The 12,733-nt window shown below is 43.2% G+C and overlaps 1 protein-coding gene across 1 annotated transcript in view; it reads right to left on the bottom strand.

Annotated features, from left to right (window-relative positions):
- The window catches only part of TANC1 (tetratricopeptide repeat, ankyrin repeat and coiled-coil containing 1), a 243,278-nt gene extending 237,149 nt beyond the window's left edge, over positions 1–6,129 (bottom strand). The window contains exon 1 of the mRNA XM_023259370.2: positions 6,002–6,129. The gene's annotated coding sequence lies outside the window, so the exon portion shown is untranslated. The remainder of the gene's footprint in view (positions 1–6,001) is intronic.
- Between the last annotated feature and the right edge of the window lie 6,604 nt (positions 6,130–12,733).

Below are 12,733 nucleotides of genomic sequence, written 5' to 3'. Positions count from 1 at the left end.
TGTAACCACCAGGGCATGAGTGAGCCTAGGCCCAGGCGGAAAAACCACCCAGCTGAGCCCAGCTCCAACTTCTGAATCCCAACCAACTAAACAGTAGTTGGTTTAAACTATAGGAAGGAAAGGAGACCAGGATGGGGAGTGCTGTGGTTTAGCCATCCCTGATATAACACTCTGCATGCAGGATAATGGGGGAAGAAAAAAACTATACTGTTTCATTGCCACAGATTTTTTTAAATTCAAACATCTAGTTCAGTGTAAGCAAGCACTCGATAAACATTAATAATTGATGTTACTCACCCCCAAGCAAAGAGAGGGGAGTATAATGGGATACATGATAATAATAACCAATTCCCGACTTTTTTGCAGTAATTCACTATTCTGTTACACGAGTGCCTGTATATGCAGCAATTCAAATCTCCACAGAATGTGGAAAAGTCTCAGACTGTGGAGTGTATATCACAGGAGCATTAAAAATGTTCTTACCCTCTGACACATTGGTATGTTGTTATGACCAGCAATACCACTTTTGGAAACATATCCTACATTAAACAGCTAGCTCTTTTTGTTTAGCCGGTTCCCTCCCTCTTCCATTAACAATAACCTCCTTCTTTGTGGGACACTTTGTCTCCCCACAGTCCCATCTTGTGGGTCTAAATGGAGACTGCCGACCGTAACTCTCCTTTGGCTGGCATCAGGCCAATCTGAGTTCTCTCCAGGGTTTTCCCAAATTGGAACTAAGAGCAAAGAGTCAGTTTCTTGATGATGGGAGGTTCTGAAGCTACCAGCAGCCAGGTGCCCCTATGTGGGGCAGTGTGCTGGACCCTATAATTTAATGAGTAAATCAGATCTGAGCCAAAGGGCTCTTAATGCCTAAGAGGTATTTCTTTTCAACACACCTAAACGTCCAAATGGACTGGCTAAATAAATTATGGTAATGTAGGTAATGGATTTACCAAATAGCCATTAAAACAGTGCCAAAGAATTTACTGATATGACAGGGGGAAAAAAAGCACATTATACAAGTATATACTGTACTCTAAACTGTGCAGATATATGCACCCTTGTATGTCAAATCTTTTTCACATCTCTTCAAAAGCACATGTAATAAAGGACCCTGTTTGCATGAGTAGGTATGCATGAAAAGAATATAACCAAGTGTTTCTTAGAGACTGCCCTACCCCCACCTGGACTTACAGAGGTAATAAGTCACTGTTCATGATAGGCAAGTAACCCTCGGTGTGCTGGGGTGGGGCAGGAAAGGTGGTGAGTCACTGTGGCTCTGGGCTATACAACTGAACATACTGGGTTCAGATCTACGTACAACTGTGGCCAGAAGATTTTTACTAATGAATTCCTTCACAGTAGTGGCAAATATCTGTGCTAAAATCCAGGGACCATGCCATCCTTCTACAACACTCTTTTAGTCCTTGACATTCTTGCCTATGGGACTCTTCTTTCCAGAATATTCTTCTTGATTACACACACCTGCCAGAGCCCTTAAAGACAACGTCTACTGTAGAAGAGCAAACCCCATCAATACCGCAGCCTAGCCAAACCAGAACCCCTTTCACTCTCCACAAGATATTTCCTGATAGCCTTCTTTATCAAAAGTCTTCCCCTATCATTCAAAACCCAGTCTCCTGATAATAAAAAACCAGAAGCTATTCTTCTGCTTTGCTGCTCTTGTCCCCTTCTAGTACACTGATAACAAAGTCTCCAACTTCACTAGCAAATACGGGTTCATAATGCTCTCTCTGCTCACACACACAGAAATGGCAGCCTTTACAGTCAGGCAATCGATACTTACTGGTACACACTCTTTTTTGAGGTTTAAACCCCACTGCTTAACTTTCTGAAGAGGCAGTCTTCGGAGAATAAGTTTAAAAAGCTAAAGATGGACAGGCTGCTCAGACATAAAAGAGCCTATAGCTTAGCACATAATTTTATTTTAGAACCTTTTAAAGAAAATCCATACCAGCTTCCAGATGAGTGTCAAGTTGCACTCAGTGCTCTTAAACAGGCAAGCAAGACACAGTACAAACATTTAGAGTCACGGTGAAAATGGGTCACCTGCATCCTACTACTTACTTCTTTACCATTAAACCAACAGCATAAGGGAAGAATTTATGTAGCACAAAAAGAGCTGCAAAATTAGACTTATCCAGACATCAGTAGAAAGAGCCCAAAAACGATGACACCAAAAAAGGGACATTTATATCCAGGCTATATTATTCCGCTGAGAGATACCAAGATGAAAAGCAAATGATACGTTCATTTCTTATTTTAAAAAAAGACATACAGATTTGAGGATTGACTTCCTTAAGAATGCTGTCTGGGTTACTAGTCTGGATTATAAATCACACTAGACCCCGAAGCCTACTTAACAAAAGAAAAGTTGAAAATAAACAAATGATTAATTTGAGGTATGTGAATTTCTGAAACTCTCTTGGGGAGAAAGTTTTATTACCATTATTACTGGTCTGTTTTTAATCTCTGACATCAAAGCATAGATGTTAACCCTGGAGTTCTGAAACCAGAATAACCTATAAATGAAATACTGTGAGAAACTGCCACATACTAACATTAGTCTGTTTGTCAAGTTTTGGCCAATTCTCAGGTGTCTCCCTAAACAAAAGGGGTGGAGAGGAGGGGGAGAATCCGAGAACCTAGGTTCAAGTTCAACTCCACCGTTTGTAGATGACATCTAGCAAACTGATCTAACTTGCTCAGCCTCAATTTCCTAACTTGAGAATTAAGGGTTAAAATTATTTAAGTAAAGCCCTTTGTAAATCCCAAAACGCTGTGCTAATATTACAGCACAGGTTCCAGAATGCCTATATTTCTCAAACTCTTGGAAAACTTTAGGGCTGAAAGATAATCCCATTTTAGAGATGATAATGATGAGAAAATCAAGACCCAGGAAGATGTTAGAGCCTTGTACAAAAACACTTTTGTAAACTGGTTGGGAGGAGGTTCTAATTTTCCTCCACTGAAAAACACATTTAAAAGACAATCAAACAGGGGTGCCTGGGTGGCTCAGTCAGTTAAATGTCCAACTCTTGATAGCAGCTCAGTCATGGTCTCCCAGTTCATGAGTTCAAGCCCTGCATCAGGTTCCAACTGACAGTGCGGAGCCTGCTTAGGATTCTCTCTCTCCTCTCTCTCTGCTCCTCCCCTGTCTCTTTCTCAAAATAAATAAACTTAAAAAAATTTTTAACAAAATCTCTCCCAGCAACACACACACACACACACACACACACACACACACACACACACACACACATCCTCTGCTTCATTTTGCCTTTGTAAACTTTACTCCTATAACAAGTTAAACTAAACTTTCCATCAGAAAGATAAAAATAAAGCCATTTCTCTTACTGTGAGGCTCACAGACAACTTTCACCCCAACCTAGACAAAACCTTTACATTTGGGCTAGAAATGGCTAGAAGAAACATTGACATAACATTATAACCTCTAGCTAAGCTGATAGGCATCATTATAATATGGATTATAGTTATACCAGGCCAGAGATACTGGTTTTAATGTTCCCTGGGAGATAAAGAATTAATCAGCAACTCTGAAGGGGCTGTTGCCTAAAAAAGGACAATTTAATGGAGACAATTTCATTGTCTTTAAAACTGTGCCCTCAATCACCCAGTATCAAAAACCCACTATGGCACCAAATAAATTGAGTGTGGTGAAAGAGACAAAATGTTCTTTTTTCTACAGGCTCTTATGGGAAGCAGAAAAGAGCTGACTATGAATCAGTTATGCTTTAGTTCCACGATGGACATAAATTATGATGATTTGGGCGTTCTGGTGGTTAAACCAGGAAAGCAGGAAAAACAGTGCTTCCAAGTCCCAGCAAAAGTTAACTTTGTGGCATCACAGCTGAAAGCCAGGGTCATGAAAAAGTAACCTTACATTTATTTCTGGACTTTCCTGCCCCACTAAAATGGATGACACTATTTCCCATCCCTTATTGTCAAATCACAACAGTCCGGAAGCCTGGACCAAGTTCACTTGGCAGGTAACAGGAGCAAGGCTAGGAGGAAGTCCTGAAGGATGTCAGATACCACATTTCCTTTACTGCTGCATACTTTTCATCTCAGTACCACCAGGATACATTTACCATGAGTTCTGACTAACACCCACCAAACATTCTGGCTGACAAACTCTGCAGAAGCTGGCATTGTCTCAAGAAGGTCCCTCCTGAGATCCTTAAGTAGATTAGATGAGTAAAACATTCAGACTACTACTATAATGACCATCTCTCAGTCACTCATAAATTCTCTCATTCCCAGCAATCAAGAAGCAGCTGTTAAAATCCAGGAATCTTCCTAGTAGCAGATCTAAAATACCTCCAAGCTGGCCAGTGGAGCTTCACAACTGCTGCTTCTCCTTCCCCTCCCCCATCCCGGAGTGCCAGCCTGGCAGAAATAAAGATGACCCAGGAAGGAAAAAACAAACAAACAAACAAAAAACCAGAGTAACGGATCTGGTGAAAGCAGAGATGCAGACTCCCCTCATTTTCACTACAGAGAAATACCAACTTTCTGTACCAACTAACCAGGTTTCCCCTCTCCTCTCCCATCCCCACCCCCTCCAAACACATCAACTTCTGCAGTCTGGTGGTCTGGTATTTCCAGAGTTAGTGAACTCAGCAGCCCTAAACCCTTTCTCAAAGATTCTGGACAAGGCACTTCCTTTCCGTGCCAGAGTTCGAGGCCCATCCACGGTTAGATTCAGCTTGCCTTTACCTTGCAACCTGCCCAGACGGCGCTGCTCCTAGGGTCAAGTTCAAGATGAAGGTGCCCTTCCACCTCCCCTAGTTGACTCTAGCGGGGACAGCGCGACCGTTACGAGTCACCGGAGGCACAATGATCTAGGGCTGTCAAGAGTGGGCTGGAGGGGAAGACTGTGGCCCAGCCCAGCGTCCTCTCAACTCCTGGCCACGGCGCGGTATTTCTACCCGGGCACCGCCGCATTTCTTCCCCGAGCCTTACACAATAAGTCAAGTAAGTTTTGAGACTGCCGATCCTGAGACCTTTCTGTCTGCAAATACGCCACACAATGCCTAGGGCTTCCTTCCTCGCCAGCCGTTCCGGAAAGCTGCCGCGCCAAAGCGGGGAGCCCCCCAAACTCCCAGCGCTGAGCGCCCGCACCCCCAAAGTCTTCCAGTAAGACGCGAGCCTTGCCGTAAGTCCCCCCAAAAGTGACCACTCTCCACTATCCAAGAACCGGGGGATTCACAATCCTGATACAATCATCGTCTTTTTCAGCTCCCCCTCAATGTCTAATCTTACCCTCCCCCACACACACACAAAAAAGAACGTGGATATGCTAATCGCGGTGTTTTGGAAAGGAAGCAATGGACTTTTAGCCCAGACTGGGGCAATACCACAGCACCCTCCCCACACACACACACACACACTCCGCTCTCCGGCTTAAGTTCACCCGGCAACTTCGCGACTCGCGCTCCCCTACACTCCGGGGGGCGCCCTGGACCCCGCGGTGCCAGGCGCGCTTCTCCTCCGCCTCCCCTGCCCCAGGTACCAGGCGCAGCCCAAGCCCTTGCCAAGCCCGCGGGCTACAGAGGAGGCGGGAAAGGGGGCGAGGAGGCGCGCCGGGCGGGGGTGGTCCCGAAACTCTAGCGTGCTGCCGCGCGTTCCCGCTTGCCCCCGCACCTCAGTCCTGCCGGGGACTACTCGGTCCAGCACGGAGGGGACCGCGAAGGGAAGGCGCCGACTTTCCCGAGCCGGCAGGACCAAGGCCCGGGGCGCCCAACATGTCCAAGCCTATCCCCGGAAAGCTCCCGGGTGTGCCCAGCCAGAGAGGGGGTGGGGAAGAGAGGCTCCAGAAACTTTCCCACATGCTTTTCAACTCTCCCCATCTCCCTCTCCTCCTCCGCGGGACCCTCTCCTCCCCTCAGCACCGCAGCAGCTGGCGGTGCCCGGGACGCAGGGAGTCCGGCGGCGTCGCCAGGGCGGCGGGAGTTACCTGCCGGGAAAGTTTCCAGCTCCTCGGCGCGGTTCCCTACCCCAGGGCCGGGCCTCGGGGCGCGGCCAGCTCGGCGGTCCGCGGCTGCCTCTCCTCCGGCTCCCGACGCGGCCAATGCTCCCGCAGCTGCCACAGCGAAGGCTGCGTTCTGGCCCGTCCCCCCGCCTCGCGCGGCCCACACCCGGGCCTCATTGGCAGCGCGAATCCCCGCCCTTGCGCGTGTTCCCGAAGGCACCTTCCTCTCGCGCGCCCGCCCGGGCCGCGCCTCCCGCGCCCCTCCCCGCCCCGGGCTGCGGCGGCTCCCGGGACCCGCTGGGGCGCAGCGCGCGAACTTTCCGCCGGGCGCGGGCGCAGCGCCTTCCGCCCCACCTCTCCGGGGCCGGTCTCCAGCGCCCCGCCAGGGGGCTAGTCTCCTGAGGCTGCGCCTGGGGCCCTCTGGGCCTGGATCAAGATGAGTAGTCGTTTTCAACTTCTTTAAAATCAGTGACAAGGCGTCCCCCTCCTTGCTGCGTTTTGAAAACAGTCGAAGACGACATATGGGAGCAATTAACTAAGTGAAGTTTTGGTGGATGCTTCACGGTGACTTTTGTGGCTTTCTTGAATTCTCTCTGCCTCACTTAACACACACACTCAAACACTCGCTTTTTGGGGCAAGAATGAGCTAGGGAAGATGGAAGATGTAAAGAGCATATCCCCTGCTGTCTTTTTCTTTCCCAAAAGCGAACTAGGGACGTTCAGGGACTGGTGATTGTCCGGGGGTCCCCAGGGCCCGGTGTCGTCAGCCTCCTCCTACCGGGGCTGCAGCCTCCTCCTACCGCTGCTATATCCACGGAGGGCCAACATCATGTTTCTGTCGGTGGGAGGAGGGAGGTCGGGAAGGAGGAGAAACAAAGATGTTATTATTGTTTCGGTTGGTGGCAGTAAATTAAATTCCCGAGTTCCCAAAATGTTTTGTTATTTCCCAGCAGAGTGAAAGCCAGGATAGGGCCTACGGATTCTGGGGTCCTGGGTTCAGCCAGCACCCCGCAGGAATCTGAGGCAGTCAATTCAAGCCAGGCGCGGGGGGGGGGGCACATCTCAGCCCACTCCACACCCCAAGCCCTTTGGACCAGCCTTGGTCACAGAAAGATCAACTAGGACTGCTGCTGCCTTGTGTGTCCTGCGGAAACTGCACAAGTCACCCCAACTGTGTGTCTGGAACTGGGAATACAGAAGTTGCTATAAATGGATTTATTGGCAACCCCTAACCTTGCTGTGGCAAACCGGCCTTTAAAGACAACTGTGTTTTAAGCAAGTTCCCCATAAAAATTTCAACCTCATGCAGAGCTTCCCAATATAAAGATACCTCTAGAGATGGGTGTCCATATTTAGAGTTCTTATGAACAGGGACAGGAAGCAAAATGCCAGACAATCTACCTACATAAATAAAAGACAACTGAAATTGGCTGGATTTTTCACCCCAACTTTCAAAGGCCTGATTATTACTGTCCTGATATTTGAGCAGTAAACATATCAGCAGCCTTGAGGTCTTCCTCAAAGAAATCAGGATCTGAATATTTACGATAAAATGTTAACTTATTAAATCAGAAATTTATTGACTTATTTCTTCACTCCAAAATGTCTCATCGCTGAAAAATATGGTAATATGCTTTATTTAATTTCTCTTGAAATGAAATGCATAAAAGTTACCAATCTTTCAACAGATGAAAAGGCAGACAGCCACCTTAGAAATAAAAGACTGACACAAAAGAAAAAAACTCCACAGTAGTTTAACTAATCTGAAATACTGAGATATAAAAGAAGCAATCGTAGGGAAACACACTGGTACAGTTCCCTGCCTCAGACAATGGGTGAAATGTATAATGGATGAAATTTACAATTTGTATCAGGTTCTTCTGTTTTTGGCTCTTTTAAGCTATATTCTCCAAGTTTTTGATGAAATTGCTTAATTAAATTGGGCTTTAAAGACAATGAAATTTATTTTCCCCCCTCTATCCCCAAAGCTCCCTAAGTAGCAACTAGAAAATCACATAAAGTAAATATGTTAATTGTCAGCATCGTCTTTAAATTATTTTTAGTTGAAAAATTTTCGTCTCTATAGTTTCAGAAGTCGCAGTCACTTAGAAGTAACTTCATCACTGCCTAGTTAGGAGTGTTTAACATTCTAAACAGGCATACAGCTAGCAATCTGAGATTTGTACACAGAAGGGCCCTGTCTCCCCTTCTTCCTGTAGTGTTTATATAATCCAAACTACATATGTTATTATGCACAATCTGATCTCCAGCTTTGAACAGCTAACATTACATACAGTATGTCATACTAAGAACATCAAAGCTGTCTTAAGCTGTGAGTGAAAATGGTACATTTTCTAGAAGACGAGCCCCAAAACTCATAGTAATCACAATTCATGGGAGGGGATGAAGGGGGGGGCATTAAGATTAAGTCTATAAGAGAAAGACTTAAACATTTTCTAAGAATCTAAAAATGTGAAGTATTAGTTTAAACACACGTTCAAAAAATGAATTTCGATGCTTTTTAAATATCTGCCTTTCCCTTAAAAAAATAAAAGATATTTTTAGTTAGTTGTTAGGTGATTGCTTTTATTTTTAGAGGTGGGGGGTGAGCAAGAATCACCTCTTGCTTTCCTTATGGTATTTCTGCTCATCCCATTGAATTTTAAAAGCTCACTCATTACATTTCTATGGATTCCAGCTGAAAAAAATAATTAAAAGACAAATATACATCACATTAGTGTTGTATGTTTGAACATATTCACCAAACATACATACAATATATTGGATTCCGTTTTAAAATGTTCTGTCAGTTTGCCAGCAATGTAGCTTTTCTCAGCAGAGTGAAAGAAAACAGCAAATAATAAACTGGCTATTTTAATGTACAATTTACTGCCCAGGGCAATAGGCTGAGGAAGGCGTGAGAAAAGAATGTGTGTCATGAGTGTTAGTATGCTTTTTTCCCCTTGCTCAGATTCTTAAGTACTTCTATTTTAAATCAAGCCTAAGTTAGGATCAGAGCCAGTGTTTATTATGGTATGTCTAGTATAGAATACATAGTGAGAAGTGAAATGTTTAAAACAGTGTAGTAATTAAATACAAAAACTGAGAAGGGACCAAAAAAAAAAAAAAATAAGGCCAGGTAGGAAATCCAGACTCCAAATAATTCAGCCCACAAATGCTTTTTCGCCTATCTTGGAGTGTCTTTTCAAGTTTACATAATTCATTCTCCTTTAGTCCATTCATTCTTCCTTTCCCTTTTAACATTTTCGGGGGAAAAGCATTTTTAAGGGCATGGGGAATACTGAAATAAACTGGGTTATAGTTAGAAATCCGCTGGGAAAAGCAATTAAATTACATACCCTACACAGTTCCTGGGTATGTAACAATTCATAGTCACACACTTGTATCAACACCATGGTCAGAGGTAGGCTAACAGCAGACATTCATCCTAGGATGTCAAAAACTGCAGTTGTATACAGTTAGCCAGGCAGTCAAAGTAAAAGTCATCTAATGGAACATATAACCCCCTCTGTAGGTCTAGCACATGCCCTGCCAATATTGTAAAATCTCATCCAATAGGGGCGAAGCAGTGAATTATTTAAACTGATAAGGAATCCACAGAGGGAAGAAAATAAGGAAATAGATTCAGGGGGTCACATTTCCCTATAATAATAATGGAGTAGCTAAAATCCCGGGAGAATTTTTTTTAAGATGGTACGCCATCTGAATAACATTTTAAACATAGCTTTAGTTCAGTCTTCTGATGGTGAAATGGTCTATAGGGGGAAATAGAAATTTTCCATGTTTAGGAAGGCTGAGGTAATGCAATCAGGTAGTAATCCCTCCAATAAATGTTGTTGAGTCTGGTTAAGATGGCTTAAAAAGAAATGTGCTGTTAACTTTAAGTATAACAAATGCATTTTAATATTCTCTACCTTGGAGGGGCGCCTGGGTGGCTCACTCACTTAAGTGTCCGACTTCAACTCAGGTCATGATCTCAAAGTTCATGGGTTCAAGCCCCGTGTGGGGCTCCTGTGCTGACAGTCAGAGCTTAGAGCCGGCTTTGGATTCTGTATCCCTCTCTCTCTCTCTCAAAAATAAATAAACATTAAAGAATTTTTTTTTTAAATATTCTCCACCTTGGGAGTGGTACTTTCCCTCTTCTCAGCAAGTTGTATAAAAGGCACTGACACTAGAGTTATAAAATCTAGATCCCAGTGCTGACTTTGGCAGTTACTGTTTGTGATTCCTGGCAATTCGTTTAGTCCTTTTAAGTCTCTGGCCTCTCATCTATGAAATAAGGAGGATAGAATCTGTTCCTCACAGGTTTGTGGTGAAGATTAAACGAAATATGGTAAAAAGCACTTAATGAATTAGAAAATGCTCTACAGAAAGTAACTTTTATTTAGTAGACAATAAGCTATGCTTTTGACTGCCTCCCCCCCCATTACCTGGGACCGTTTTGGTTGGAATAACAACCTAAAGTCTGATCAGAGAAGTCCAGAATGCCCACATTTGCCAAATGTGAAGGAAGAGTGCCTTAACTATGATTTAGTAGCAGATAATAACTCCAATTAAGCTCTCAGAGGCTCATCTGGGGGTAAATTGACAATTCTTTTCTCAAACAGAAGCAGTCAGGAGCCATCTACAGATTTACATTTTTCTCCTGTGTTAGTTTTAAAGAGGGAAAATTGCAGTATATATACAATATAAGAGTACCTCACTTTATGCAAAAATATATGGAAATTATTTTTTGAATTGTTTTAATGTTTATTTAGTTTTGAGAGAGAGAGAGAGACAGAGCGTAAGCGGGGGAGGGGCAGAGAGAGAGGGAGACACAGAATCCGAATCAGGCCACAGGCTCTGAGCTGTCAGCACAGAGCCCAACGCAGGGTGCAAACCCACAAACTGTAAGATCATGACCCGAGCTGAAGTCTGACACTTAACTGACTGAGCCGCCCAGGTGCCCCTGGAAATTCTTAATTACACAATGTATTGATTTAAAGGAAATGTTTCCTTCAAAAAAATTCTTGCTCAGATTCTTCGCAATTACCATTACAATCTTACATCATTAATTACTGAAGATCCTTTCAATTCTATGAAAGAGTACTGATCAACACTAATGAAATTATGAGCTCGAACCCATATAAATATTTTCTGTAAGACCAAGCACTAGTCAAAACTCCCTTGCAGGTGCATATTTATTTGAAGAAATATAAATCAGGAAATAGCACCTACCAAAAGATGTGGTTTAAGCTGGGGAAGGGGAGGGGGCATAAATACGGAGAGACTAGCCAAAATGGAAAGTTTGGTTTTATTTAAAAATCAGTTTGCTGTTTTCCCTTTGATGATCAGACAACCTACTACAGAAACAGATGAGGAATATTGATGATGATGATGATGATGATGATTAGGATGATGGATGATGTTGACAATCAACTTTCTAGAACTGAGAGAGGTTTCTCCCCTAAGAGACAATACAGAATAGGCGGACTCGCCTTCCAAGACAAAATGTGCTTAAAGCAGGATTCCTGCATTTAGGAAACTTTTAAACTAGTCTTGGGATTTTAATACAATAATTAGAAGCTCTATCTAAAACAGTCTATTAAAGATCTGAACATTTTAGATTTGGGGCAGAAATGTTTAAATATAAACTTTTGCTCTATCTTCCGTGTGTGTCATGTCTAAATGTTTCAGTGGCTGTGACGCGAGTCATGTCTGCCTAAGAGAAAATAGGGCACAATGTAATTATCACAAGAAATTAAACCACTGGGCTTCATTAGAGAAGTCACCTCTTACCTAGAGCATTTGCTCTAAAAACCAGCTACTTAGTAAAGATTGATTTGACTACCTAGTGAGCTGTAGCTAAAGCCTTGCTACCTTTCAGTGGATTCAGAGCTCTTACTAAGCCTCTTTTTGCTTTTACAGCTCATCTGTTGCCTCTCTTCAAGGTTTTCAGTGCCTTTGAAAAGATCTCCTGAAGGGAGAGAGATTACTGATACAATTACAATAGAAACAGGTTAAAACAAGACATCAGCAACCCAAAATAAGACCACAATCACTGAGGGTTAAAATTAGATGGTGTCCTCATCAGCTCTCCATCTTCTTTCTAATTCTTCATGCCCTCATCCTACCCCTAAGGGCCAATCAAAATGCTAGACGCCTAAATCTTGTTGACAAAGAATTGGTACCTGCAATGGGGGAAAAATATTTCTAATATTTATCTGGAAAGCTATATTTAACTTACCATTCAAGATCAGGTGGCATGTGGAGAAACTGAATCACTCATACATGGCTGATGGAAATATAAAATGAAATAGCCACTCTAGAAAACTGTTGGGCAATTTCTTTCAAAAAAAAAATAAACATGCAAATACCATATGACCCAATAATTGCACTGCTGGATATTTATCTCAGATGAATGAAAACTTGTGTGTACACAAAAACCTATACATAAATGTTCATAGCAGCTTTCTTTGTAATAGCCAAAAATGGAAATAATTCAGATGTCCTTCAACAGAGGGATGGTCAAACTGTGAAATGTCCATAGAATACTAGTCAGCAATAAAAAAGAATGAACTATTATTGATGCACACAACTTGGATGAACTTGCAGAAAATTATACTGAATAAAAGAAGCCGATTCTAAAAGGTTACAGAATGAAAGATCCATTTATATGACATTCCTGAAATAACAAAATTATAAAAATGGAGGGCA

Source organism: Felis catus, chromosome C1 (genome assembly GCF_018350175.1).
Source record: "Felis catus isolate Fca126 chromosome C1, F.catus_Fca126_mat1.0, whole genome shotgun sequence".
NCBI lineage: Eukaryota > Metazoa > Chordata > Mammalia > Carnivora > Felidae > Felis > Felis catus.
Note: the sequence above shows the minus strand (reverse complement) of the source record. Positions and strands in the feature narration are given on the sequence as shown.